The 27,461-nt window shown below is 34.7% G+C and overlaps 1 protein-coding gene and 1 pseudogene across 1 annotated transcript in view; one reads left to right on the forward strand and one right to left on the reverse strand.

The window, feature by feature from the left end:
• LOC128026273 (pro-neuregulin-3, membrane-bound isoform-like) overlaps positions 1-27,461 on the reverse strand; it is a 303,047-nt gene that overhangs the window by 60,606 nt on the left and 214,980 nt on the right. The gene's annotated exons all lie outside the window — the stretch shown is intronic.
• On the forward strand, positions 6,552-6,668 carry LOC128026821 (uncharacterized; annotated as a pseudogene).

Genomic DNA, 27,461 nt, shown 5'->3' on the forward strand with positions numbered 1-27,461 from the left:
TCTCTTTTCACTGTACTGTAATTATGCATGCAGACACAAATGCTATACGCAAATAATTATGACTCAGTGTCTCATGTCAATAGCTGTTAAATGAAGCCTCAGCACATTAAGTCAAGCAGTAGGGAGAAATTAGCTTAAAATAGCTTGTATGCAACAGAACCATCTTATGAAAAGTGTTTAAGTCAATGATAATTACAGCACAAAGTGTGTATTAGAATGAGAAAGTTTAAAAAAATATTAAATGCAGAAGAAATCTACAGAAGAAAGCCTATCAGAATTCAAAATTTGGGTAACGCAAAACAGATTGCATAAACCATCAAAAGCCATCAAAAACACCTCTTAAAAAACATGACTTATTCATCACAGACAAGCTAGATTTCTAAGTTACTTATCATACCTTATTCATAAAAAAAAAAAAAAAACTGCATTAAAATTGTATGCAAGTTCTAAACAATTAAGAATGAACATGCTGTCAACCAAACAGATGCTGCTAGCCACTGATTTCCACAGTATGGGGCAGAAAAAACAAACAAACAAACAAACAAAAAAATACTATGGAATTGACACAAAATTGCAAATTTAGCTTGATAATCTGTGAAAATATCAAGCTCCTCTGGCTCCACTCAGTGGTCCTATTGCCATTTGCAGTTACGGACCGCTCCCGGTAAGAAAACAACCAATCAGAGCCGCGGTCCGTAAATTTGTTTTTGTTAAAAATGTAGACAAATGTATATAATAAGCGAGTACACCATGAAACCATTTTCCAAACCGTGTTTTTAACTTGTCCTGAATCACTAGGGTGCACCTATAATCAGTGTTGTGGGTAACGCGTTACAAAGTAACGCGTTAGAGTACTCTAATTACTTTTTTCCTGAAATTTGTAACTTAACGCGTTAGTTTCGTGCGTAAGTAATCAGTAACTTCGTTATTTTTTTTAAAAAAAGTAATCCGTTATTTTAAGGAAAGGAAAATCCCGACTGCAGCCTGCTTTTTGTCAGACAGTAGTCCTAGGTCTACTGTGCCACCTGCGGATGTACAGTATCAGCGGAGCCGAAGCTCTGTGATCGTAAAGTCAATGGCTGTGATGCGTCTGTGCCCTGCGCCTGACCCTGTGTGTGTGTGGGGTTTTTTTTTTTTTTTTTTTGAACTCCCGGCAAGATAGCAGAGAGGACAGCATTTGGTTTATGGAAGTACGCACATTATTTTCAATTTGTCAACGAAAAAGAAAAGAACATAACGGTAAAATGCACAATCTGCTTTGGTGAAAAGCTTCTGTCGACCGCCAAAAATTCTACCTCAAATTTAACGCTACGTTGTAATCACTACTTTGAAGAGTAAATGTAAGAGGACTGTGTTAAAGCGAATTTAGGCTTGTGACTGTGAGTGACACTTTAATAATAATTAGTTCGGCTATTAAGCGATTTGTCATTTGCCTGTGTGGCAGTGAAGGATTTAATTCGGTTTGTTATCATTTTTGTTTGACAGGCAGCTGTTAATTTCTGTTAGATCATTGGCTGGCTGGTTGTTCATCATTTCTAAATGGATTTAAATCTGCAAACCTGTTTAAGGTTGTGTTTACAAGTAAGCATACTTGTACTTTGATAACTGCATTATTTAAAGTTAAAGAAAAATCAGGAGTTATCTTGTGGTGCTCATAATATACAGTAGCCTAGGCTACCCGGGCTGGGTAACGTTAGGTACGAATTTTGATTAATAATATGTTCTGTGATAATAAATAAATAAAACGCCATGTGGAATAGCCGATTGCTGACTGTCTTTCCTGTTATTGTTATCCTGCAGTGTTAATTTAGTCGGATGACTGACGTTATTCATTGTCGGGAGTCAAGACTAGGTGCATTTAAAGGGGCCGGGGGCTATGTCTGTCGTGTGTGAGCCGCTGCAAACGGCTTTTAATTTTTGGTAACGCATGAGTACTCTAACGCGTTACTTTTATGAATAGGTAACGCTGTATCATAACTGATTACTTTTAATTGATGGTAACGTTGTAACCTAACTAACTACTTTCCAAAGTAACTATACCCAACACTGCCTATAATAAGTGTTTATATTCAGACTATTTTAGATTGCTTCGGGGGTACCGCGGCAGAGTACCTTTGTAACCCAGTACCTTTGTGATTCTTCATAGACATAAACAGAGAGAAGTAGTTCCGGCTACGATGTTCTTCCACAAGACGCAAGCAGCTGGGTTTATTAACCGCTAGAGGGTCAAAAGTTACCAACTGCAGCTTTAACACAAGAAATGCATTTATCTTCTATGACTCTTGAATCGATTTTAAAAACCTGGTTTGATATGCATTACTTGTCTTGTCAATATCTTGAAATAATAAAATAAAGTAAGAAAATTATTATTTTGTATTTTATTTGTTATTTATTATTATTATTATTTTCCTTAATTACATTCTTTATATAAGAATTTAAATCAAGCTTTTTCAGGCCCCTCCATTTAACCAGTGGGGGGAAAAATTACAACTCTTATTCTTGACTCCCAATTTGATTCCAAGAAGAGTGAGGAAACTTATTTAAGGTGACAGTACAAAGAAGAGAAGAGGGTTAAATAATTAGAACATCAGAAGACGACGCTTACACGTCTGCTCAAATCTGCCTCGGGACTGGCTCTGTGGTTTGATATTAATTACAGGAACTCCGACACAGACACACACGCACAAACATGTACTTATACTCACACACTCCACTCACAAACAACACAAAAAGCACCTTGCTAAAATAAGAACTGCAAATTCATGGTCTTCAGGGTTTCAACCGAGAGAAAAAAAGGAATGTATGTTCTGAAAGAAGAGAACAGAAGAGAAGAAAAGAAAAGAGAAGAGAAGAGAAGAGAAGAGAAGAGAAGAGAAGAGAAGAGAAGAGAAGAGAAGAAAAGAGAAGAGAGGAGAGGAAAATTAAAGCAGTCTGCTTTGTGGACTGTTTCTCAAAAACATCACACACTAGTCTCTTGTAATAGATACAGTATCAAGTTTTTTTTTGTTTTTTTTTAAAACCATCCAGGCCATTCATCCTTGTGTTAAATTACAAACATTTTGTGAACAAAGTAGCTTTTACATTTCAATGATATCAAAGTGGGAACTGTTCGTGAAGTAAAACATAAAAGCCAACATCCAGAAATTGTTTGGGAAAGCTTTGCATCATGAGACTTGGCATTTCTGCAACCAAGCCGATTTCTATAAAGTCCAGCTTACCACAATCAAGGTGTTTACTGCTCCATCATGCACTGTATAATACAAGACATTCACACCTTATTTTAAGGTCCAGTTGTCACTATTTACAATCCAACTTTTACCTTAATAAACTCCTTATTTGCTGCTTATTTAATAGTTAGTAAGGTACAGTATTGGTTAAGTTTAGGTATTGGGTAGGAATAGGGATGTAGAATATGGTCATGCAGAATACATGCTTTATAAGTACTAATAAACAGGCAATATGTTAATAATAGGCATGATAATAAGCAACTAGTATAATGAGAATCAGTCCCTATATCTAAAATGTTACCTACACTTCTGTCCAAAAGTTTGGGATCAGTACGATTTATTTGACCAAATACAGAACCCCCCCCAGCAATATTGTGAATTATTATTATAATTTAATTATATTTATTCGATTTTAATACATTTTAAAACGTATTACTGTGCTGGCAAAGCAGAATTTTTATTTTCTTCAGGGACACATGATTCTTGATGCTGTTTGTTTATTTATATTATTATTAATGTTGAAAACTGTATTTTTTTCTTTAACATATATTATTTATATTAAATGTAATAAATTTTATATTTCCTTATTTTTTCCTTTTCCAAAATTTTAACCCAAACTTTAGAACACTAGTGTACTGTATATTTTAGGAAACTAGAAAACTGCATAATGTGATAACATCACTGGCTTTATTCAAGAAAAAAAAAAAAAACATACACACACACACACACACACAAATATATATATATATATATATATATATATATATATATATATATATATATATATATATATATATAATTCAACATAATCAGTCTTATTTCATTGGGTTGCACCATCAAAATGCATTTTAAGATTTTTAGGTTAAAAAATGCACAAAACTACATTTTACACTACGGTTACTAGCAACAAAGGCAGGGGTCGAGTCAAATATGTTTTTTGCGGGGTCGAATGCACAAGCCCTTGAAGCATATAACTGTTTGGTTGTAGACCAGCATCACAGATGAAGAAGGGATGTGAAAGAAATACATGGGGAAATAAAATGTGTGTATCAGACAAAGGAAGAGAACGAGAGTGGTGTGATAAAATGCTTGAGTTCCCTGCATATTGCCTGGGTGCTGGTTTGGCTGGTGCCAAGTGAGTCCAGGCTCCATCTGGCCATGTTAGTACAGGCCTCTGAGGGAAAAACTCCACTGATGAGTCCCCGTTCATTCCAACACTGACAGATGCCTATGGCGAGAGTGAGAGAGCGGATGAGAGAAAAGACAGTATTTCTCATTACATAAGTAGAGCCAGGAACTTACACAATAAGTCATGTGCCAGCTTGTGTATTGATGGGCTGAAGGATTGGGCCTATCCAACAGAAAAACAGAAAGAATCTTGGCATGAAAGAATCTCCCGGTGATGGGAAAAAATCTACCTTTATCCTTGATGGTGCATGGAGGCATCCACCATGACAAGCATTGGACATAAATGCCCATCTGAAACATCAAGTCAAGTGCATCTGACCGTTTGCACTCACACTGAAATCCTGATTCAGCAACTGATGTCGTGTGTCAGGAGAGCACATTACCTATACAGCATGAGTTGGGTAACATCATGAACAATGTTTTGGAACCCTTGCTGTGGAGACCACTTTTTTCAGTAAAAAGGTCTAGATGTTCCAAGACACACCAAAAAAAGTTTTGTCAGGTAACCTAAAATATATGCTTTGAGCTTCAACTAAATAAGTAAGATTTAGCATCACCCTATACAGTAGAAGAATAATACAATACAACCCTATACAAGAAAAATAATTTAAAGTATAATAACAGAAGGTAACTGCTGCCTGTTATGGTTACAAACAAAACTAATCTAAATTGTGTGTGTGTGTGTGTGTGTGTGTGTGTGTGTGTGTATGTATATATATATATATATATATATATATATATATATATATATATATATATATATATATATATATATATATATATATATATATATGCTGTTATTATACTAATAGCCTCCATAACTTCTTTAATAAATATTAATGTTACTAATCTTTCAAAACTTTGGAACAGTAGTTAAACACTTTATCTTGAAGATGTTTAGATCTTGAATGCCTCTTTTTAGAATTTTCTTTTAGTCAAAGTTTTTGGCCAATTTTAAATTCACAAAGAGCAATCCAAAAACCTAACATGTTGTCTTTCAACTTTGAGTGTTTTTTCTTTCTGAAGTACATCAAATCTCAAATGGCTTCACTGTTTACTATGTAGACTTCCTGCTTTCTTGCTAATTAGCTTTGAAAAATCTGCCTTCCTGTCTATCCGCAATAAATCACATGGAGGTCAATGTTGTGTGTGATGCTTGCTATGAAGCCATAAGAAATTGCTTAAAATTGAGAATATGACTCCAGTGACAGAATGAGCATGTAGAAGGTTAGACTGGATGCCAGCGGGATGGATCCAACTATGTGGGGGTTTGCTATCTGGAATAGCTCCGTTCAAAATGTGCTCTGTTACTGAAGTGGGCGGTCTGCTGCTGGTGATCCACTCCATTTGAGTGGGCAGGAGCCTCCCCTTCTGCTGATAACATGCTCATTATCACAGCTCTTAAACAGCCGGTGAACATCTGGCACAGGAAAATGCAATTAAATACATACTGCCTCACATATTTATATAAGTAATTATGCACATGCACATTGCAGGATGCTTCCTGTTTTAAATGCCTTTCATTCACTTTCCCACCAAATACAAGACATGTGAAAAAAAAGAGTAATTGTGGGACTACATTCAAGCCAGTCAAGTCAAGGCAAGTCACCTTTATTTATATACTGCTTTATACAGTAGAGGTTGTGTCAATGCAGCTTTCCAGTGTTAAACAGGAAAACAATTTGTCAATAATGCAAGAGGACAATAACAAAGAGTAATTTTCCCAACTGAAGTCAGTTCATTGACGATTCACTGATGTCATTGTCCAGTTCAGCGCTCTTCCAATAGTGTCTGTGCAATCAGTCAAGCGTCCCCAACTAAGTAAGTCAAAGGCAACAGTGGAACCAATAGAGAAGGATGTTGTGGACCCAATAAAGCACACTTCAATTGAAGAGAGATTGTGAAGAGCTCTTAAATAACATGTTCAGGACAATTAATGGTTAAAACCAGTAGTATTTATTAAATATAAATTTAATTATTAAACATAAAAGTAAGTGCAAATAAACGTATTTGTAAACAAACACTAAGAGCCTTGCATTTGAAATGAGAGGAATACAAACAAGCACCTTATCAAAATGACCTTTACATTTTTTAAGTTATTTTATATATGAAGAGTTTGGTTCTAAGAGTTTGGTTGCCGGCAGCCATATCACCCTGGAGCCCAAGACCGGTTTCCCACTGAAGCTAAGCAGGGCTGAGCCTGGTCAGTACCTGGATGGGAGACCTCCTGGGAAAACTAGGTTGCTGCTGGAAGAGGTGCTAGTGAGGGCAGCAGGGGGTGTGTGGGTCCTAGTGCCCCAGTATAGTGATGGGGACACTACACTGTCAACAAGCACCGTCCTTGTTGGCTAATTGGCTAGATAAAAACTATTATTTTCTGTTTCAAACTTACACATAGCATCTTTAGGTAAAAATTACATTGAAATTTCAAATCCAGGTTTTGATTTTCAAAGATTTATTATAAAATTGAATATTTTATTTTCCAAAATGCAATAAATACATGATACTTTTTTTTGTCTCAAAATGCAATAAATCCAATCAATCTATATGAGTTATTTTTCATTTCGAAATAATAAATACACAAAATAGTAAGTTGATCCACATATGACAACCTCTGAAATTGGTCAATACAAATCTTATATACAGTTACTGGTCTAAAAATACATTGATTAGTCATTGCTCCCAAAAATGAATTCAATGTGTCATCTTGTTAATGCTATAAATTAATTACAGCAATAAAGACAATTTCATCATGAACAACATCACATTAGACCACAGAAATACCAAAATGAAATTTCCCTTACATTCAGCTTCCAAAAGTGCATTCATCTTTGCCATGTTACATTCATTTAGTTGACTAGTGCTATGTGCTGTATTAACAAAAAGATAAATGGCATTAATAAAAACACTAACACTGACAAGCTACGCAATATCGCGTTCATAATCGAATGCGATTCATCTAATGAATGCAATATAGCATAGCTTGTCAGTGATCTACGGCTCTGTGTATTAAATAAATCTGAATAATTTCCATCTGAAAGCAAATGGAGATTCACCAATACTATTAATCACAGAACTGGCTTTTCTGACAAGATGCACATGACAATCAAATGCGATTTATCATGCAGCCCTTGTTTGTTAATCACAAAGTACAAAGTAGATGAGGAAAACTAGGATGCAGGGTGCATTCAAAGTGCTGCCATTGTACATACTGTCTAGAGTACGTGGAATGGTGCACTGTGATTGGCTGAAAGGATATATCGCATTCTGCAAAAAAAGGGAAACTGGCGTTTGTCGTGGTTTGGGAAAAAGGGAAAAACATGACCTAATAACTTTGTGATAATTGCATTTTGTGTAAAGTTGAAAAGCCAAAGTTGAAAGCCAAAAAGAAAGTTGAAAGCCAAAGAACATTATGTAATCCAAAGTTTTTTTTTTTAGGTAATACACTGTTCTCTATTTAAAAAATGACATATGCACAAATGGCAGAATAAGTCTCCAAGCTTTCAGCATGATAATGGTCATTTGTATAACTTACCTAAAATACCTGCTTTTTATTAGCTGTAACAATGTAGCAAAACCATTTTTTTCAGCTGCTTTTCTGCAATATTTAGCAGCTAATACAGGTACACTGGATATATATTTATTTTAATGTCAAAAGTAACTGGGTTTGTCATATATTCAATGTTAACTTGTAACAAAAAAATAACTAGTAATATTTTATATAAAAAGGAACAGTCAATATTAATTATGTAATAGTTGTAGGTAGTATTGAGCATGTTAACACGCATGTTCTTTAGCCGATCATGCTTATTAAGTCGAAAATGCACGTGGTCATGTAAATGTGGTAAACCGTTTTCTTTTATCAGAGTAAGCTCATAAATGGCATAAGCATAAACCAGTCTACACAGGTATTTTTTTGTCTCTTACCTCAATTTTGCGCGGCATGTAAACAAAATAACCTGCTTTCCGTTGGCTTATTGAAGTTCACAAATCGACATCGTTAGTGCAAATTTAGGTGCATCTAGACATATCAAACATTTTGCAGTAAAGAAAGAAGGAAATATATCACAAAAGTAGACTTTTTCATGACTCCTAAAATCATAAAAGTGTTCTCATCTTGTGCAGCACTGCTATATAACTGCTATATAACAGCATGAGAGGATAATATGAGTGGTAAATATCGTGCTGACATGTTGCAAGCTTTATTTAACATCGCAACTGACAAACATATGGAATAATCGGAGTCAGATACGCAAATGATCATATTTTCACGTCACTAAAGGCAAATAACCTGATTTATTAAAAAGACATGTAAACGCAGCTTACTTGTGTTGTCAGGTTACTGATGTGCATGTAAATGGGGTAACCTGGTAATTTTAATAAGCTGATTTTTGTGAGTTATCAGCTTACTGGTGTGCATGTTAAGTACCAGAATCTAATACACTGTAATAAAATAATAAATACTAATTTATATAATGTCTACATAATTACAGTAGTTGGCAACAACTTATGCCTTGGTGAGTCACTGAATCATTAAGGAATGAAGCAAGTGACTGGCTACATCCAATATCCCTTCTGGATAGTATTCAAAAAACAATATGTGAACAATAGTATGTCCGAATACACAGTATTCGTAAAACAGCACATGTAATATAATATCAACATAGTTATCAAGTTATACTGTAATTGCATATAAAGAATGAGTAATTTAATGAACAAAAACTGTAACACTTTCTGTCACTTTATCTGAGGAATATATTTCAAAGTTGCTTAGCATATTACAGAAAAAAAAAATAATAATAAAAAAAATAATTGTGCACATTACTAACAGCACTTTCCTCCAGAGACCATCAAACACAGCTGGAGCTTCAACTTAGCTACAGGGGCCACAGTTAGATACAATACAGAAATCAAGAGTCACCTACTACTTCACAGCTGCTGATAAAAGCTGCATGTGCATCACAAATCGGTTGCTTTTAGTGATAGCAACTTTAATCTTTGACAGCTGTATTTATTGTAACATGAGTGCAGTTGACTCTGCCAATTACATCTACAGAACCAGTGATCAAAAATGGTCAAGTCTACATGTGTTTCTTTGAGGAAATTATTTTGTAAGAAAATCTGTGTGTACTCTTCAAAGCCTCTTTCTTTGAGTATACACAATATTTACACAAGGTTCCGGGATTCTCTCAGTGTTTTTATGAACCAAGACCACTTTTTTGACATTCATTTAGAGACAAGAGCAGTACTATGTTTTTACAGTTGCTCCAGAGCTGTAATACAGAAAAAGGCACACAAATACAGATGCTAGTTAAGAGGGAGATAAAACTTGTGAATAAAATGAAATGTTTTTTTTTTTTTTTCATTTGCTTTGTTGCCCATCAATTCCATCCAATTCAATCTCAAGCTGCTAGACGTTTATATGTTCATATCTAAGCCTTTTAGGAGCTTTTGCAAATGTACCAAAGGTAATTTACACTGCATGCCTGGGACTTATTGCCGACAAATGTATTCATTTTAAGTGGCCCAGAAAATATTACAGTAGTAAATGTTGTTTGGGAGAAGTGCCAGCAAGTAAAATTAGACCAGTATTAAAAAGCTGTGTAAAATACTAAGGCTGTTGCCTGCCACCAAAAATCTTTCTGTGTGTGATTTGAGTAATAGTAAAAACAAGTAGAATTTTTTTTTATTAATTTGTTTAATATTAAATAAGCTTGAATAATAATAGAAATCAAATAGAAATCAAATGCATTAAAACATTAGTTCAAATAATAAAATAAAAACATCATAATCATAATATAGGGCACTATAGATAACATAGTCTATATTCAGTGCATTCAGAAAGTATTCAGACTAGTTCATTTTTTTAAACATTGTTATGTAACACTTATGCAAAAAAAAATAATAATTTAAATTATTATTGTCTATATATTTTGCATACATCTACAACCCATCTACCATTATGACAAAGAAAACATATTTAACAAATATACTGAGAGAGAATAATTGTTACTGTTCTTTTGCCATCAGGCGTGATACCAACACATAGAATAAAGTGCTTCCTATTAGGGATAGGGTCCATACACCACTATTCAGCGGACTTCATATTTATAAATATCCAGAAAATGCTGTACATGCAAAGATTTACATGGGAATAAAAATAAAGACTGGTTTCACCTAAGCACAGAGAACTTTGAAAGGCAGAGGGCAAAAAGGAAGGCTGCAACTTCAACCAAATAAACAAGATTGAAAGTAAATGCAGCTCGTTCTATGGTAATTCAACTGTTTAGTCAAAAACATTTTAATTTCAAATAGACTGAGGTGAGCCGACAGAGCATATAAAAGAGTACTGACCGATGCTTATTCTCCTTGACTGATACCAAGATTAAACTGCCTTTGGTAGGCATGTGCCCTCTCAGCTCAGTACATACAAAAAACAAGTCTGATTCGTTTGTTGTATTCTTAAAACTGACATTGCTGTCTTCCAAAGTCTGCTTGAAATAAATCTATTACATTAATCTGCCGAGGTTCGTTTGCTCATGGTGTAGCTCCAGTTTCTCCTTGGCCTTCTGTATCCCTAAGGAGATTCTTTCTCACTTGTTCTTTGAAATAACATTCTGTGTAATGAACCAGCACGACCTTAGCCAGGTTTAATTAAATAATAAATGGCCTGAGTCTCTGCCTAATAAGAAGCTCTGTAGAACCACGTGAGTGCTTTACATGACTGTTTCCCATTCCTGCACCAACTATCCAATGGACAATGACCAACACAATACCTATAAATATCCTTTATGAGCACAACACTGAGCTCTGTATTGATGTAGGTGACTGAACTAATGGAGCTGACTGGTTTCTGCTGCTAGTAATGGCAACTGTAGATTTAAAAGCAGCATTTATTGGTATCTGTGTCAAAATATGTTCCAAACAAGGTGTAAACATCTAATGAAAAATACAGTACAATGAAAGTGTAGTAGTAGAATCAAATGGTGAAGTAAAAGTTTTGACATATGCTACTGGAACAGCAAGCTGGTTCTCTGTTTAACATTTTATGTGCATTTTTTTCTGTGTCTGTTAGCAGTGTGCTGTGAATCTCAGACTGCCCATTTTGCAGCTGAAGTAGCAGACAGAGATAGGTTTTCTCTAAGCAGCTCAGAGTCCTATTGCCGCCCCGTAGCTGGATTTCCAGCCCTTCTCAAATGTAATGGATGAGTGGAGGAGGCTTTGGACCCACATGCCTAGCCAAATACGGCAAAAGGCCATCGAATCCCCACTGAATGACAGGCCAAGTGTTCTGAGACTTGGTCTCAAAGATCTAAGACCCTCAAAGCCTTCTACAGTCTTCAGCCAAACAAAGCTAATGCCAAGGTTAAATCTGTATTGCAGTACATATCTGTAGCATTTGTATCATTTTAATCTGCAGTGTAAATAATCAGAGAGAACAAAGTACACTTTTCACTTATTTGTTTTGGCTTTAATACAGTTATAATATAAAAGCCAACTATATATATATTATAAACACACACACACACACACACACACACACACACACACACACACACACACACACACATATATATGGTCACACTTTATTTTAGGGTCCAATATTAACTAATCATTAACTATGACTTTGGCCTTGATTAACTCCTTATTTGCTGCTTATTAATAGTTTATAAGGTTGTTGTTAAGTTTAGGGTATTGGGTAGGATTATGGATGTCTTCATTATATGTACTTTATAAGCACTAATAAACAGCCAATATGTTAATAATAGATATGCTAATAAGCAACTACTTATTAGTGTGAATTGGACCCTATAAGAAGGATATATAAGATAAATAAGAAGAAGACACCTAACAGGTTGCCATGTTGAGATTTGTTTTTGATTCAATTTTAATCCAAGATATCTCTAAGTTATATATACTGTATATTCCTATTCAGCAAGGATGTATCAAAAGAGAAAACTTATTTTAATTGCAATAATATATCACAATATTACTGGATTTTTGATTGAATAAAAAAATAATCAATTGGGTGAAATAGTTACAATTAAAATAAATTGACATTGCAGTTTTTTTAATATATTTTTTTTTACTTTTTTTTTTTTTTTTTTTTTTACTTCAATACCAGTCAGATTATTCTCAATTAAACAGTTATTTAAAGGAGAAAAAAACACTACCGTGTGTAACATAAATTTCAATACATAATTTATGAGATTCAACACATATAATCCATTATCAAATCAGAGACATAACATTATGCATGTAAGAGTTAGTGAAGATGCAGTGATACTTGCTTAGCACTCTCTGAATCCATCATAATGCATCATAAATGACATCCATGCATGGAATCATATGCTTTTTTGTCCCTCGGGTCTCCTAAAATTTCCTCTTTGCTGCTTTATAATGTGCATATACAACACACATAAGTATCTATTTGCATGCAAATAAGCAGTGCGGGGATCTTCTCTGCTTATTTGTATTATGTATATACAGCTTATTCATGTCAGAAAATTTTACAGTTGTGTCTTCTTCATCTCAGAGTAGAAAGCAGGCACTTGGCGCCTAGTCTCTGACAAAAGTCTTGAACATATAGAATGGGCAATTAGTTGTCTCACCTTGGCTAGAGGGTGAAAAAAATAAAATAAAATAAACCAACTGTACTCATGGCAACAGCAATGTAAAGGCCAACCGATTAGTCAAAGCAAGTATAATAGAGAACAGTTGTGAGTCCACAGAGAGGAAACCTACAGCCCTTGTGCTAAATGGCAGAGACAAGGCATACAAAGCCACTTCGCTGGTCAAGCAAGCGTTCGTGAATTTAGACAAAAAAAAATCCTCCCATAACTATGACCTCTCGGGCAATGTAGAGGTTTTATTTGCATCTGTCTGCAGGGGTTTAGAGTGCTGAGGATTTGCGATGATGTGCTGAGAGGGAGCATTGTTGCAGAGGGGGCTGTTAATTACTAGGATTAATTGATGTTTTGATTTACGTGTAAATAGGGGAAGCTGTCAGTACTTGACACCCAGGGAGAGATGGCATGAAAGTGGATTAGCGTTTTAGGAGCACCCAGGCTCTCATTAAGCATGAGAATTCTAATGTAATGTAATGAGAAGCAGCTTAAGCAGGCTAATGCTTGGGCTAAAATATCAAAAAGTCATTACCCACATTGCTGTTGCTATAGTTACGGGAAGACAGGTAACTGTTGCATTACCAATGCAATATGTTTTCAAAAATACAATGTGATGTGTGCAGTGTACAGAGAGGCCACACAAGGAATCTTCCAAAGATAAAAAAAAAACATGAAATTTTATCTTGTGGAACAAAAACGCCCCACAGCATTCAAGACAGGTGGACCCCCAACCCTACGTGAAGCCCCTTTACAGCATTATGAGTCAATTAGATTATGGTTAAAAGTGCCTAGTGCCTATAACCACATCTAAACTCTAAATACATCACGTTTATGCAGATGCACAGTATAAAAATTCACTCAGCGCCATCTGGGCGTGATGATTCGCAGCGGGACTTCCATTCTCCAGCTCCGCCTTGGCATGAGGATTCCCTGTCGCCACCTACAGCATCCAAGCCCCGGACTCCACCTTGGTTCTTCGACCCATCAGCTCGGCCTTGGCCCCTAGCTCCCTCGTCTCCACCAGCTCCACTGGGCTCCCTCGCCCCTCTGGCTCCGTCTTGGTCAGTCGCCTTGGCCATTCCCCTGATTACTTTCCTTGTGTTTACTAACCCTGTTTGGTTAGTTCCTCCTTGTCTGCTATTGATGTACTGATGTTAAGTTCTAATATTTGAAGATTTGCTTTTGATGTGGCCTTATTCTCCCGTGATCATTAAAAGAACTTGTTATATATATATATATCTTCTTCTGTATTTAAAAATCAGCTAATTTGGTAAAATTAACATTGCTTGTCTCTGTCAGCAGCACTATTTTATCCCCAAAGCAAACACTTGTATATGACAGCGCTACTTGTAGGCAGGGACCCCAAAATTTTCAGTATACAGTTTTGTTTTCATAAACAAAATACAGACAACACAACTAAAAACATCTAAGTCCAAGTGATATCAGATACCTGTCCTGTCACTTTAAACACCTGTGCCATCAGCTGACTCAAGCAGATGTTGTTTTTAACTTTCCAAAAATACTTTTTATTATTAGTTTTGATAATGGTTTATTATCATTGGCAAACAGCAGAACAAAGGGATTGTGCTCAGGAAGGAAACTGTATGCTAGAAAAGACAATTAAATGTATTTAAGGGCAAAACGGGAGATTGTTTCAGTGCTTGCTGTGTTTTCCCAAGTAAACATATTAAATCCATATGAATAAAACATTTCCAAAAATTGTACATGGTCAAATACAGATGTGCTTGTCAAAATGCAACAAAACGCAATAAAGAGCATCACGTTCTTTCTTCCATATATAAAAAGAAAAACCTCTTAAGGTGGGTCCCTTTTACATACTTATGCACTATTCTATGAAGCGTGGAATATTGGACACTTCATGCACTCAACTGTCGCAGGTTTAATTATGTCACAAATGGGGAGGGGCTATCAGACTCTGGTTATGAATGACAAAATAACATTATACAATTCATACAATACATGGCTGAGTACATAGTGCATAAGTACATATTGTTTAAGCATATAGTGTATAGTGTGTCAACTTTAGTGATCAATACTGTGAACGTTTGTGAGGTCCAGTGTTGTTTTGGGGCCACTGACATAGCAGATTAACCCCAAAGGGAAATATGTATTAATTAATTAATAATGAAAAATTATTTGCACTGGTTTGGGGGATTCCTGACAGACTTTGAGCTCTTTGAGTCTTAGATGTCCTGCCAATACTTGTTGCATTAGTGAATGTTTAGTAAGAATGTCTATAGACTATAGTAAAATATGATTCTCTTGCCCATAGATGATAATATCTTAACACTCACTCAGCACACTTATAACAGCATGTAGCTGTGATCAGCATGATTAGGGACTCATAACTAGTTACAAACATACAACGCATAGATACCAAACATGTTATACACTGTAAAAAATAAGTGTAATTTTAACTGTAAAATTTTGTAAAAACGCTACGGAAAAAAACTGATAATAGGTTAACAGTAAGTTCCCGTACTATATACAGGGAAAAACTGTAAAAGATCTAACAAAGCATTTAATGTAAATTTACAGTCTAAAACTGTAAACTGATATTCCCAGAATTCCCTGCGTGACACTCCACGTTTGAAAGTATTTTGTTTAAAAAATCATGTTTTTAAATAGTTCTTGTTATCAGTTATGTACATTTGAGCTTTATGTTACATCTTCTGTTGCTTAATGAAAGTTTTTTGCATTAAAGTATCACGTGTGTTACCATGATGGTGTTTTGTGTTTCCATAAATGTGCACCTTCTATTTGTTAATATATACTTCTGCTTGTGGTGAAGCTACTTGTGATGAGCTTTGATACTTCATGTGGCTTTCTCTTATACAGTACCATCTTTATAATTATGGTGGTTGTCAGTATTTTCAAGGTACAAAACAGATTTAATTTTGTGTGTTGTTGAATTTACTGGTTTATATTCACATTTTCTTGTTTGTAAATTACAGCTTTATATTGTAAAATTAACAGTTTTTGACGTAAATGTGTTTACAGTTTTCTGTATTTTTACAAAATTATTCTGGCAACCACAGCTGCCAAAAAGTTTTTGTAAAAACAACAAGAAATTTTTTACAGTGTACATGTTATCTTGAATAAGCAATTCTTAAACATTTATTCAAAAGAGTCTGGACAAATACAAAGGTAAAATCATGAAATGAAGAGTGCATATATGTTTATACATTTCTCAAGTGGATAGTATGTATATGTTTAAAAGGGTGTTGTTTAAAAGTGAAATAAAATCTAAATTCCTTTGGCTTGTAAAACAGTCTTATCTTGCTGATGTTTCTTTGCTGCTATGGTAACCATAGGCCTGAATCTGTCTGGGTGTTAGTTGCAGTTTGGTGGTATAGTTCCTCTGGTACCTGGTTTGCTTGTTGGGTGAGAGTATTTTATTTATTAAATATAACTAATATTTGTATGTCTGATCTGTCTCAGTTACTGCGCATTTCACTGAATTGACAAGAACATCTGAAACATTCTTCAAATGATATTCCTTTGTATTCCACAGAATACATGTATAACAGGAGTCATACAGGCTTGGAGCGACATGAAGGAGAGCAAATTATGTCAGATTTAAACATTTTATTATAAACTAATCATTTAAGAATGTAAGTACATCATTTAGAATTCGGAGGGTGAAAGATTTGTTGTTGAGTTTCCATCCGGTCAATAGAAGCCACTATCAGACAATATTTTTTTTTTTTTTTTTTTTTTTTTTTTTTTTTAACGGGACTTTGTTTCTTGTATACTGTAAAAAGCTGTATTAAAAATATATTTATCAGACAAATAATGCTAAATAATACAAACTAAAGGACATTTTCAAGAATATTAAACAGGACCACCAACTTTTCTAGAGCCGGCCTCAATATATTTATTTTATTAGTCTACACAGCGGCAGCAGCAAAACCAATTTCATACTAATTCATGTGTGTTTTCTATTTCTCCTTTTCTCTTTGAATACAATACTTAAGTGCATACAATGCTGACCATAAGCTAACAGTCAACATTCAACCTATATAAAAAAAGCTGTCATATATATGAGCAATATCATACTAGTAGCAGTCTGATATGGCTGTATATCTGCACCGCTGTTATTTCGACGCATGTAACCACTGCATGCCAATATACAGCCATATCTCATTGCTATGGGTGTGATATTGCGATTATAACAGTTCAATGGCATGAGTGTGTAAAAATGAGAAACAACAATGGAAAGTCTTTAAAAATCCTCTTTTTTGTGGAACTACTTCCACTGTTTCAAATCTTAGTTTGACAGTTTAACGGCCCAGCCCAAGCCTCAGTTTCTAATTTGAAAATGTCACTTATTAGTAACGAAGTAGCGTTGAGTCGCTTCATTGAAAACGTTATGAATTACAGTATAATAAGCTCACTGTATTATGTGTGAGTACCTGCATCTGATACAGCATTCATTCTTCAGTTCAATCTTACATTTCAAAATAAAACATTAGTTTGAATGTTAACTGAGGAAAGCGATATCTTTGTCGTACTATCTTTCATCTGCTAGGGGTGATTTCCAATGTAAGTGCTGCTCAGTGCATTTGTTGACTGTTGTCGTTGTTTAGAACCTTATTTCGGTTTCTTTCAATATAAAAGTCTTTACTGCTGACTCACTAATAAAAACAATTTAACTTATCACTTTCACGAACCCAAACGCTGTTTCCCAATGCTAAAAACTATTATTAAATACTACTATTATTTATATAAAATATTATTTATTGAATAATAATATTACAAAAAACAACAACATAGCCCTCATAAAAGTCAGAAGTACAAAGGCAGCAATCTGATATATATATATATATATATATATATATATATATATATATATATATATATATATATATATATATATATATATATATATATATATATATATATATATCACTGAAATTACATAAAATATAACGTGATTAATTTTTTTTCCCTAAGCCAAAACTATTTCCCCGTTAGATTAACTAAAGTTAATTATTATAAATATAGACTTCACTGTGCTTCTAGGCATTGCCTTGAAGTTTGTTTCACATCTTGTCCACATCTTTATCCTGGAGATCTTTTGACAGTGCCTTGCCACCCATAGTTGATAGTTTGCTTCATTTGCACTACCAAGGAGTGAAATGCTCCAGGAAAGCCCTTCAAACTCAAATGGCTTTGTGTGCCATTGAGAATGTGATTAGCTACACCTGATTAAGTTTACAAGTCATTTTTAGGAGGGGGTGATCCTTTCATCAACCTTTTTGTTGTTGTGTGTGTGTTATATATTTTACTTGGATGCTATAAGTTGCATAAAGTACAGCTGGATAAAAAAAAAAGAAAAGGTGTCCATCTTCATTTCAGGGTACAAAACAAAATATGATTATTTTAAAGGGGGTGATTCTTTTCTGTACCCACTGTATTTGGCCTAAGTTTTAGATTTTTTCACATTTAGAATTTTATTTATTTCTTTAAACTGTTTTAATGTTTAGATTCAATGGAGAACAGAGAGGTGAATACAACTATCATTCATCCAGATTCATTTCCTGTTTTCTGATGCTATTTCTTCCCAAGATTTTAATTTACAACAAATATCATCTATAGCAATGATAAAGTGGCAGGGGAGCAAAACAGAAGCTTTGAGCTGGCTATCACCCCAGAGGGAAGTGGAATACATCCCTATAATCTGATACTGTGGGAGATACTCATATCAACAAAAAAAAAATGATACTCTGGCATCAGCATATCTGTTTGTGATTGAGGAAGGGGAAACAATAATAAGATTCTCAGGTTTAAATCTTGAAGATTTTAAGATTGATGATAAAGGCCATCTGTGATGCAACTTTATAGCAGGCCCCCCTCAGCAAACAACCCAGGGACAAAAAGAGGGACAGAGAGACACACTTTAGAGCATTTAGAAAGAGATACAGCAGAAAATGCACATTTTCATGTCTAATTGTCAGTTAAGAAGTAGGGTGACCATATGCAGCGTTCATATGGGACACGTCCCAGCCAGGATTTTGCCTAAAAATGCCTAAAACAGTTTGACCAATAACATTCGGGTATTGTACATAAACGACCAATCGTGGGGCTGCGTGTTAGAAGGTGAGATCTAGAGGGAACGATCAAAGTGATCCAAATATGCGGACGAGTTTGTTCGTTCGATTGACTTGAAGCGTCGCTGTGCACAAATCCAAAACGAACAAGTCAAACGAACAAACAAACACATGGAAGCGATTCGAAAGCATAAGGAGCCGTCTGCTCTGCTCTTTATAGCTCTCATGAATGTTACACAACGATCAACCTGCACAGTGCAAATAGCCAAAACCTGGATATTTTAGGCATTATTAAAATCCTGGCTGGGACGTGTCCCATATGAACGGCGCATATGGTCACCCTAAGAAGAAGTGTCCACGAGGCAAAGTCATTTATTGTCATGTGAAAAACTCTTCACTATTGCCTCTGTTCTCTTCTCTTCCTCATATTTGTTCTGCATATAAATCAGTTCACAACAGTTTATTTCTGGCCTGCAACGCTAAAGGGCCCATATCTGTATTAGTGCTTTATGAGGGCTGTATTAGTAGAGACTTCATTATTTTTTATAGCACAAAGTCTTTTTCAACACTGAATAATTAAAACATTTTATGCACTCTTATTTGACTCAGCATGATACTTTTTTAAATTAAGCATTAAGCTAAATGTCTCATTCAGCGTAAGTGTTTGGGAGGAAAGATGCATTAATATTACTAAAAGTCTAAAATCTGATAAGATGAGCCACATCTGCAGCCATTGATGAAGCAGTGAATGTACACACACCTACAGAAAAACATTAATTTAATTAAAATTATTACATTACACTTACAGTAGACTCAACTTCCACTCAAAATTTATTAGATGGAGTAAAAGTATTTGCTATTTTACTACGTCATATACTGTTGTAAATTAATATGGGACATGCTGATACAGCAAGTTAACATGTCGAGCTAAAGGAAAACTTTACAACTTTAGAGTTTAGTCAAGTTCAACTAAGGCAGTTAATTGATATAGAAATGGATGACTGCATGGGTGAAAGTTCATTTCCAACTATGCAGAGTTGTATAATCAAACAAACAAACAAACAAAGAAACAAACAAACACACACATATAAAATAAATTTCTTGATTTGTTGTCAGTGTGTTGCTTTATAAATATTTTTGGGGACCTCCTTACTCTCGAACAAAACCGACTGATATGTATGTCTCTTAAAGTCAGCATGAATCTCTCTCTGTATCATTTTATTTGAACATTTAATCCAGTATATATATATATGCAATTAAATTGACTTGACTGGTTTAGAGGGGCTTTAGGCACTCAATTAATGTCCTATAACAGACCTATAAGTAATGACATCAGCATGCATTATTGTTCATAATTGTAATTACACTGTTTGGTTGGCCAAATTCTCTTAAAATTGAAACGTTTATTGTCCATGGCACTCACAATTCATCAGTCTGGAGGCACAGTTGTAATGACAGCGAGCCGCAAGGACATTATTAACCTTAAAAATGTCAATGGGGAAAGTTCACAGTGAGTGTTATATGCTCTTTATAATTTATTCACTGAGCTTCAGTGAAAACTGTAATTGGTCCAACCTACAGAAGTCAACTCTATTTTCCTGAGAGAGATTGACACTACCTTGAGGTCAGTGCAGGGTCAAGAACATGGCAACAGCGTATGAAAAGGTGAGCTGCAAGAAACTCCAAAAATGACTAAAAAGAGTAGGTTAGAAAACACGTTATAATACAAAGCTGGCACTTACATACACTGTAAAAAATTTCTTGTTGTTTTTACAAAAACTTTTTGGCAGCTGTGGTTGCCAGAATAATTTTGTAAAAATACAGAAAACTGTAAACACATTTACGTCAAAAACTGTTAATTTTACAATATAAAGCTGTAATTTACAAACAAGAAAATGTGAATATAAACCAGTAAATTCAACAACACACAAAATTAAATCTGTTTTGTACCTTGAAAATACTGACAACCACCATAATAATAAAGATGGTACTGTATAAGAGAAAGCCACATGAAGTATCAAAGCTCATCACAAGTAGCTTCACCACAAGCAGAAGTATATATTAACATATAGAAGGTGCACATTTATGGAAACACAAAACACCATCATGGTAACACACGTGATACTTAAATAATGCAAAAAACTTTCATTAAGCAACAGAAGATGTAACATAAAGCTCAAATGTACATAACTGATAACAAGAACTATTTAAAAACATGATTATTTAAACAAAATACTTTCAAACGTGGAGTGTCACGGAGGGAATTCTGGGAATATCAGTTTACAGTTTTAGACTGTAAATTATACATTGATTTGTTCTTTTTTTACTTCTAAAAGCTGTATAATTAACAGAATTTTACTGTAAATTTACATTAAATGCTTTGTTAGATCTTTTACAGTTTTTCCCTGTATATAGTACGGGAACTTACTGTTAACCTATTATCAGTTTTTTTCCGTAGCGTTTTTACAAAATTTTACAGTTAAAATTACACTTATTTTTTACAGTGTACAGAGGGCATGGCAGCAGACTGAAGTAATTTGTTGTCCATTTCATTCTGTGTTTGAAAAGTGATCTATTACAGCTCGTTGTAGGGGAAACAAACTATCTGACATATCTTTCATCTGAGACTGAAGAATGCATTGTCGTTTCAGACGAATTCCCAACTGAAAGAGCTGCTTAAAGTCCACTTGATAAATTTTCTTAGATCAATACTATAATAGCAGCAAAAAGAGCCAGGGTCATAAAATATTTATTTTACACCCTTCACCCTGGCATGGCCATAGCGGTTTGGCTCTGAGGAGAGTGACACTATGGGAAAAAGTTTGTGACATTGAAGCATGGTTTTCTTTGCTTGCTTTTAATTGCAAGGACAGACCGGGATGCCTTTGACTTCTACAAGAGGCTTTAAAATGACCGCTGTGTGAAACTGATGTGCTCTGCTTGCTTTAACCCAAAGAAAAGGTTCTCAGACACCTTTCATTCCCTTTAAGGCCAAAGAGGGCCCTTTCCCTTTTGGTGGTGTAATTAGAATAATAGCCAAGATAAAACAGGAGGAAGTCCTTTCTCACATGGATGTAATCCCAGAGCAGTACCGCTAGCCGACAACAGGAGGAGGTGTGGAGATGGAGAAGAGAAGGAGAACAGGAGAAAGAAAACAGTGGTGCAGAGTGAAGGAGACAAACAGGAAAGGAACAGATGAAACAGCATATGAACAAACAAATCACGACTGAAGTCAAAGACATCAGATATTTTATTCAAAAACACTGCTTTTAGACACTGCATGAATCTGTAGATGGCATTACATTGTTTGCTTAGTTTGTTACAGGCCTACAGTCGACAGGAATCCACTTTGTAAGTGTTGCATTGTTTAGATGCTAAAAGTAATGCACACAACTTGTCCAGAAAACTTCTTCAGAATTATCTTGAGACCCCTGCACAGGTAGACTTTAAAAACATATATAATTTCTATAGATTAACATAACAGTTAAAACGTGTGTTTGCCTTAGCGTAATGGAGAAATGGTGACAATGCAAGTGTTAGGGAAAAGAGGAAGAGAAAAACTGGAGTGTAACTGTATATATAGATAAAGCTCTCATGAAAGGTGGGGTGGGGATTAAATGAATATTAAATTAGGCTTGCATATCGATCGCACAGCTGCAGCTAAAATGGCTACGCTGCATATCAGAGGGATTCAATTACAGTCACATAATCGTCTTTAATGCCCTCTACACTCTGCGTAAGACAGACAGAGCAGCAACCTGCCCTCTCTTTCCTTCTCTTTTTCATTTGCTGCCTAAGAATAAATATTTAAAGAATTTATTCTGGAGCATTCGGATACATTTTCCCCTTCTAAAACATTATGGCGTATTGTCCGAAAGTGGCATTTGGAGAGGTAATGACATGTACTACTGTACCCCTAAAGGGAATAAATATGTGATATAAGAGAAAAATATATTTCAATGCTTTCTTTTACAACTATGTTGTAGGTAATTATCCTGTATATAAATTGCGGGCATCAGGGAGCCGTTATTAATAGAAATCACTTCTAAATGCACAATGGCTTTTTACTTTCACTTTCAAGATTCACGTTCACACACAGCCTGCTCTACTACGGAGCAGCACTACTTACCACACATATTTTATATATTTAAAAAAATAGTGTAAAAGTGTAAATAGCGATTATTTATATTTATACTATGTTAAAATATTATGATTTTCTGGTATTCATACTACTTATTGCAAATAGTGGCACCTCAGTATTGTAATACATTATAAAACTGTATACAATAATAACTTACCGAGTGTAAATTTTACATTTAATTTAAATTATTTCATAGATTTAGATATAGACCTTATTGGAATGAAAACCCTCCCAACACCTACCCTAACCCTACCTGATACTTTATTTCAACTTCTTGATTATTTCTTAAATTTTTATACAAAAAATAAATGCTTTTCTGATGTGATTTGAAATTTGAAAAGGAAGAAAAGTTTGCCAAAATGCAGATTCAAACCCAGATTGATCGTGTCAAAAGGAGCATGATATATGCTTTACAGTTCACGCCACTAAAGTTGACAACAGACACCTGTCTTTTGTAATGTTGACTAGCCCAATCAGATGTTGGTGGGCGGAGTTAGTGTAAACAGCCTCTGCCAACAAGCCGGGCTATTTGCACTTAGTGTAAACAAACACTCCGAAAATGGTGAAACACCAGCTCAAACCAAAGTAGTGAAAATATCTAAAATTCCAGATTATATATATCCATTTTATATCCATTGCATTGCCTACTGGAAAAAGACTTGCTTTAAATAGGCCACCCTATTTAAAAATACCAACAACAAGCAATCTTTTTGAACGTCCTTCGTTATTCACTTCCAATTTCCTCTCATAATTTATTCATTAGCTATATTTATTTAGGCAGCAAACCCTTACAGACCAATCAATGGGATCTTATTTACTGAGACAGGGGATCTTAGCGGCCACAGTTTTATTAAGGGCATTGCAAGTCAAAATTAACTAGACTCTAAAATGAAACCAATAATCAAGTGGATTAAGGATGAAGTAAATTTGTAGTCAGTGAACAGATGACAGCACAGAGCCATGGGTGAGGAGAAAATATTGGACAGTTGTCATAAACACATTTTCCCTCTCTATTTCCTTTTGGTCCAGTGGCTTGATTTTACAAGCAAGGTTAGCAATAATTCAAGTACATGTTTTCACACCTGCATTACAAGGTTCATTTATGGCCACATAATCACTTTCCATCCCTTAGGCTTAATGTGTCCTCTGTTAGAGAGTAAAAAAATAAATAAATAAAAATTAGAATTACTCTCTAACACTGAGTTCTCTTTATCTTTCATCCAGACTATCAGAGTACGATTTTAAGTGTGCTCAAATGCACATGTGGTACACAAAAAACACATATATTCACACAAACACAGGGATCAGTCATTATGCATGTGTTAAATTATATTCCTTTTGTGGGGTGGAACCCATACAAGTAAACAACTAATTATTGAGTTCTAGACGACTAGTTACAGTAAATGCTTATAATCATAAACATAAATCTATGTGAATGTGATGATCTTCTGAAACAGGAACTGAAAAATGTATTAATTCTTTATAATCAATTGGGAACTGATGCTGAAAACTGGGCATCTAATAATAGAATGGAGCCAAACTGAATATAACTACTTAGATACTTGTTAACAACATCCAATATACATTTATTTCAATTATAGATATAAAATAAAAATGTTTTCCCTTCTGATTAAAAAAATAAATAAAATTAAAACAGCCCAGTGAATTGTTTACTGCAAGACCAGAAATGAGAATTAATAAATAATGTAAATAACCCCAATATTATTTTGATATTGGTTGCAATAATCATGCATTCACCCTAACTGTATACCAACGAATACTGTACATATACTAATGGATATCATAACTTAATCTCAAATTAAGTCTTTTTTAGTTATGCCCAGTATTATTTTTTTTTAATTAATTTTAATATTTATAATCTTAATTTTAGGAGAAGGTCAGCAATCATGTATAAAGCACAAGTGCTTTACTCATTACTGAGTTTCTGATGTCTACTAAAGTTTAATTACAAAAAAAAAAAAAAAAAAAACTACTTTCATCTTCTACTCAATGTTCGTATCGGTAGCAAAGCTATGACAGCAGTTGCCAGGCAACTGACTTGAGCGATTGTACCTTGAACAGCAATTTTCAGGATCTCTGCAATAATTTAAAAGACGAGACTTCAGGAGCTTCATGCACATCTGGTTTAAAGGAAGTTGTGGGAGAACTTTCCTAAAGCTCACTGCACTTTTCAGGCTTAAAAAAAAAAAAAACATCTGTAAACAAAGCGCACATGTATGCATACAACACAACAATGCCATCAGGTTTCCTTATTTGAATCCTCTGTTAAGGAAGTGTGCCTGTGAGGGTAAAAAAAAAAAGTTGGTAATGTCAAAACAAAATGTCAAATTCTACTTTAAGCCAAATTTTCAAATTTCTCCAAGCAACGCAAGCACAGAAATAGATTGTGAATGGCATAACAGCAATTATTGCAATAATGCCACTCCAGCTCCACTCCGGGTCTTCTATTTTCCACTTTCTACACACTAACTGGTAGGAGAAACCCCACTCTGAGTGATCCTGAATCTAAAGAAATCACAAACACTTAAACAAACAAACAAACAAACAAGCAAACAAACAAACTTTTTACTTTAACCAGTCATATCCAGGATAAGTGACACAACATTTTCTACTTGTTTGGTATTCATCCACACCAATCTGATTTTATTGTGTACCACATTTTTTTCCTTTTAGTGTTGACAAACGAATTGCTTGCCGCCAGAATCTTGTCAGGCATTGTGTTACAGAAAAGAATCGAAGTGGAAGGGACGAGAGAAAGAGCATAGAGAATATCAAACCTAGAGCTGGAATCTGTGATCTCAGCAAGCCATAGCACATTTGCTCTTTAATCAGTTCAGCAAAAGTTTCAAAAATGAGAAATAAACAAAGAAGATGCAGGGAAGCAATCAAAAGAAGCACATCTTCTGGAATGAACAGGAAAACCATGACTTGCTGATATGTCACATTCAAACCCTAATTGCACCTACTCCCTTGTTGCCATGCCAGATTGAATTTATCAACAAAATAGTTCTATAGTTCTAGATCATTAGAATTCTGAGTTTTATTTTATACTTCCATAATGCATATTGAAATAAATATTATAAATCTTTAAAAATGTATTTCATGTGGTGTTAAAAAAATTAAATAAATAAATAATCAACTAAAATTAGATCTGGTAGAAATGGCTCCTTTAGCTAAAAAAAAATGTATATAAGAATACACCAATATGTATACATTTATTTCAGTCATATTGATGCATTTTAATATGACCATAATACAGTACATGCTATGTTGCACATAACAGTTGTGAAACAAATGAAATATGAAACTAGTCCATAAAATAAAATAAAATAAAACATTGGATACACCTGTTATAGTTTGTAAGAATCACTGTCCTCTGTACGCTGACAAACACTGCTGCAGGAATACTATCTCACTGCTGTTTTTAAGCTAATACTGCTGTGAAATCATTTTTACAGTTTGGCCCTTTTCATTACATTATTTTTCCATGGAATAACCTAATGACACATAGTATCAGGCTCCCATAAGTCCCTGGAAAATATGACACAAAGAATGGTGCATAAATTGGTATATGAGGTCATAATTACTTGGTGCTGTTTGTACAAAAATTAAATATCCTGAGAGGAATTGAGCAAATGACATGAATCCAGAAGGCTTTCTAGAAGCATGTGGTATAGTAATTATGCCCACAGACATCTGCTGTTAAATGGGTTTTTATATTAAGCTATAAAGAATGTTAGGAACCTCATGTATGTGCCTACAGTACATACAGATACAGCATGGCACAGTGCTGTGCTCAAGAACCCCACAAAGCAAAGGACAGCAGGAGAGAGAGAAAATTGTCTATATGTGTATAATCCCTAGCTTTCAAGTCACTGGTGTTTAGGCACATAAGTTAATGGCTCAGGATGGTGAAACATCCCTCAAAGACTTTCAGATTTATTTAACTCATTGTGGGTCATTCACTTTACCTCCCACCACATTGATCTGCCCTTTTACATCTCCATAGGCCTCCATGGTGTAGACTAATAGGGAGTAATAAAGTTACTTTGTCACCACCGTAAAACCTTCAGTCTTAGCTCTCCAGTGTCCAGCAGCTTAAGACTATGCAGTGAACACAAGCGAACCCCTCTTGACTGCTCCTTATAGCTCTGTAATGTCGCTGTTTCAGGACAATAAAGTC

The sequence above is a fragment of the Carassius gibelio genome, chromosome A13 (genome assembly GCF_023724105.1).
Source record: "Carassius gibelio isolate Cgi1373 ecotype wild population from Czech Republic chromosome A13, carGib1.2-hapl.c, whole genome shotgun sequence".
Lineage (NCBI taxonomy): Eukaryota > Metazoa > Chordata > Actinopteri > Cypriniformes > Cyprinidae > Carassius > Carassius gibelio.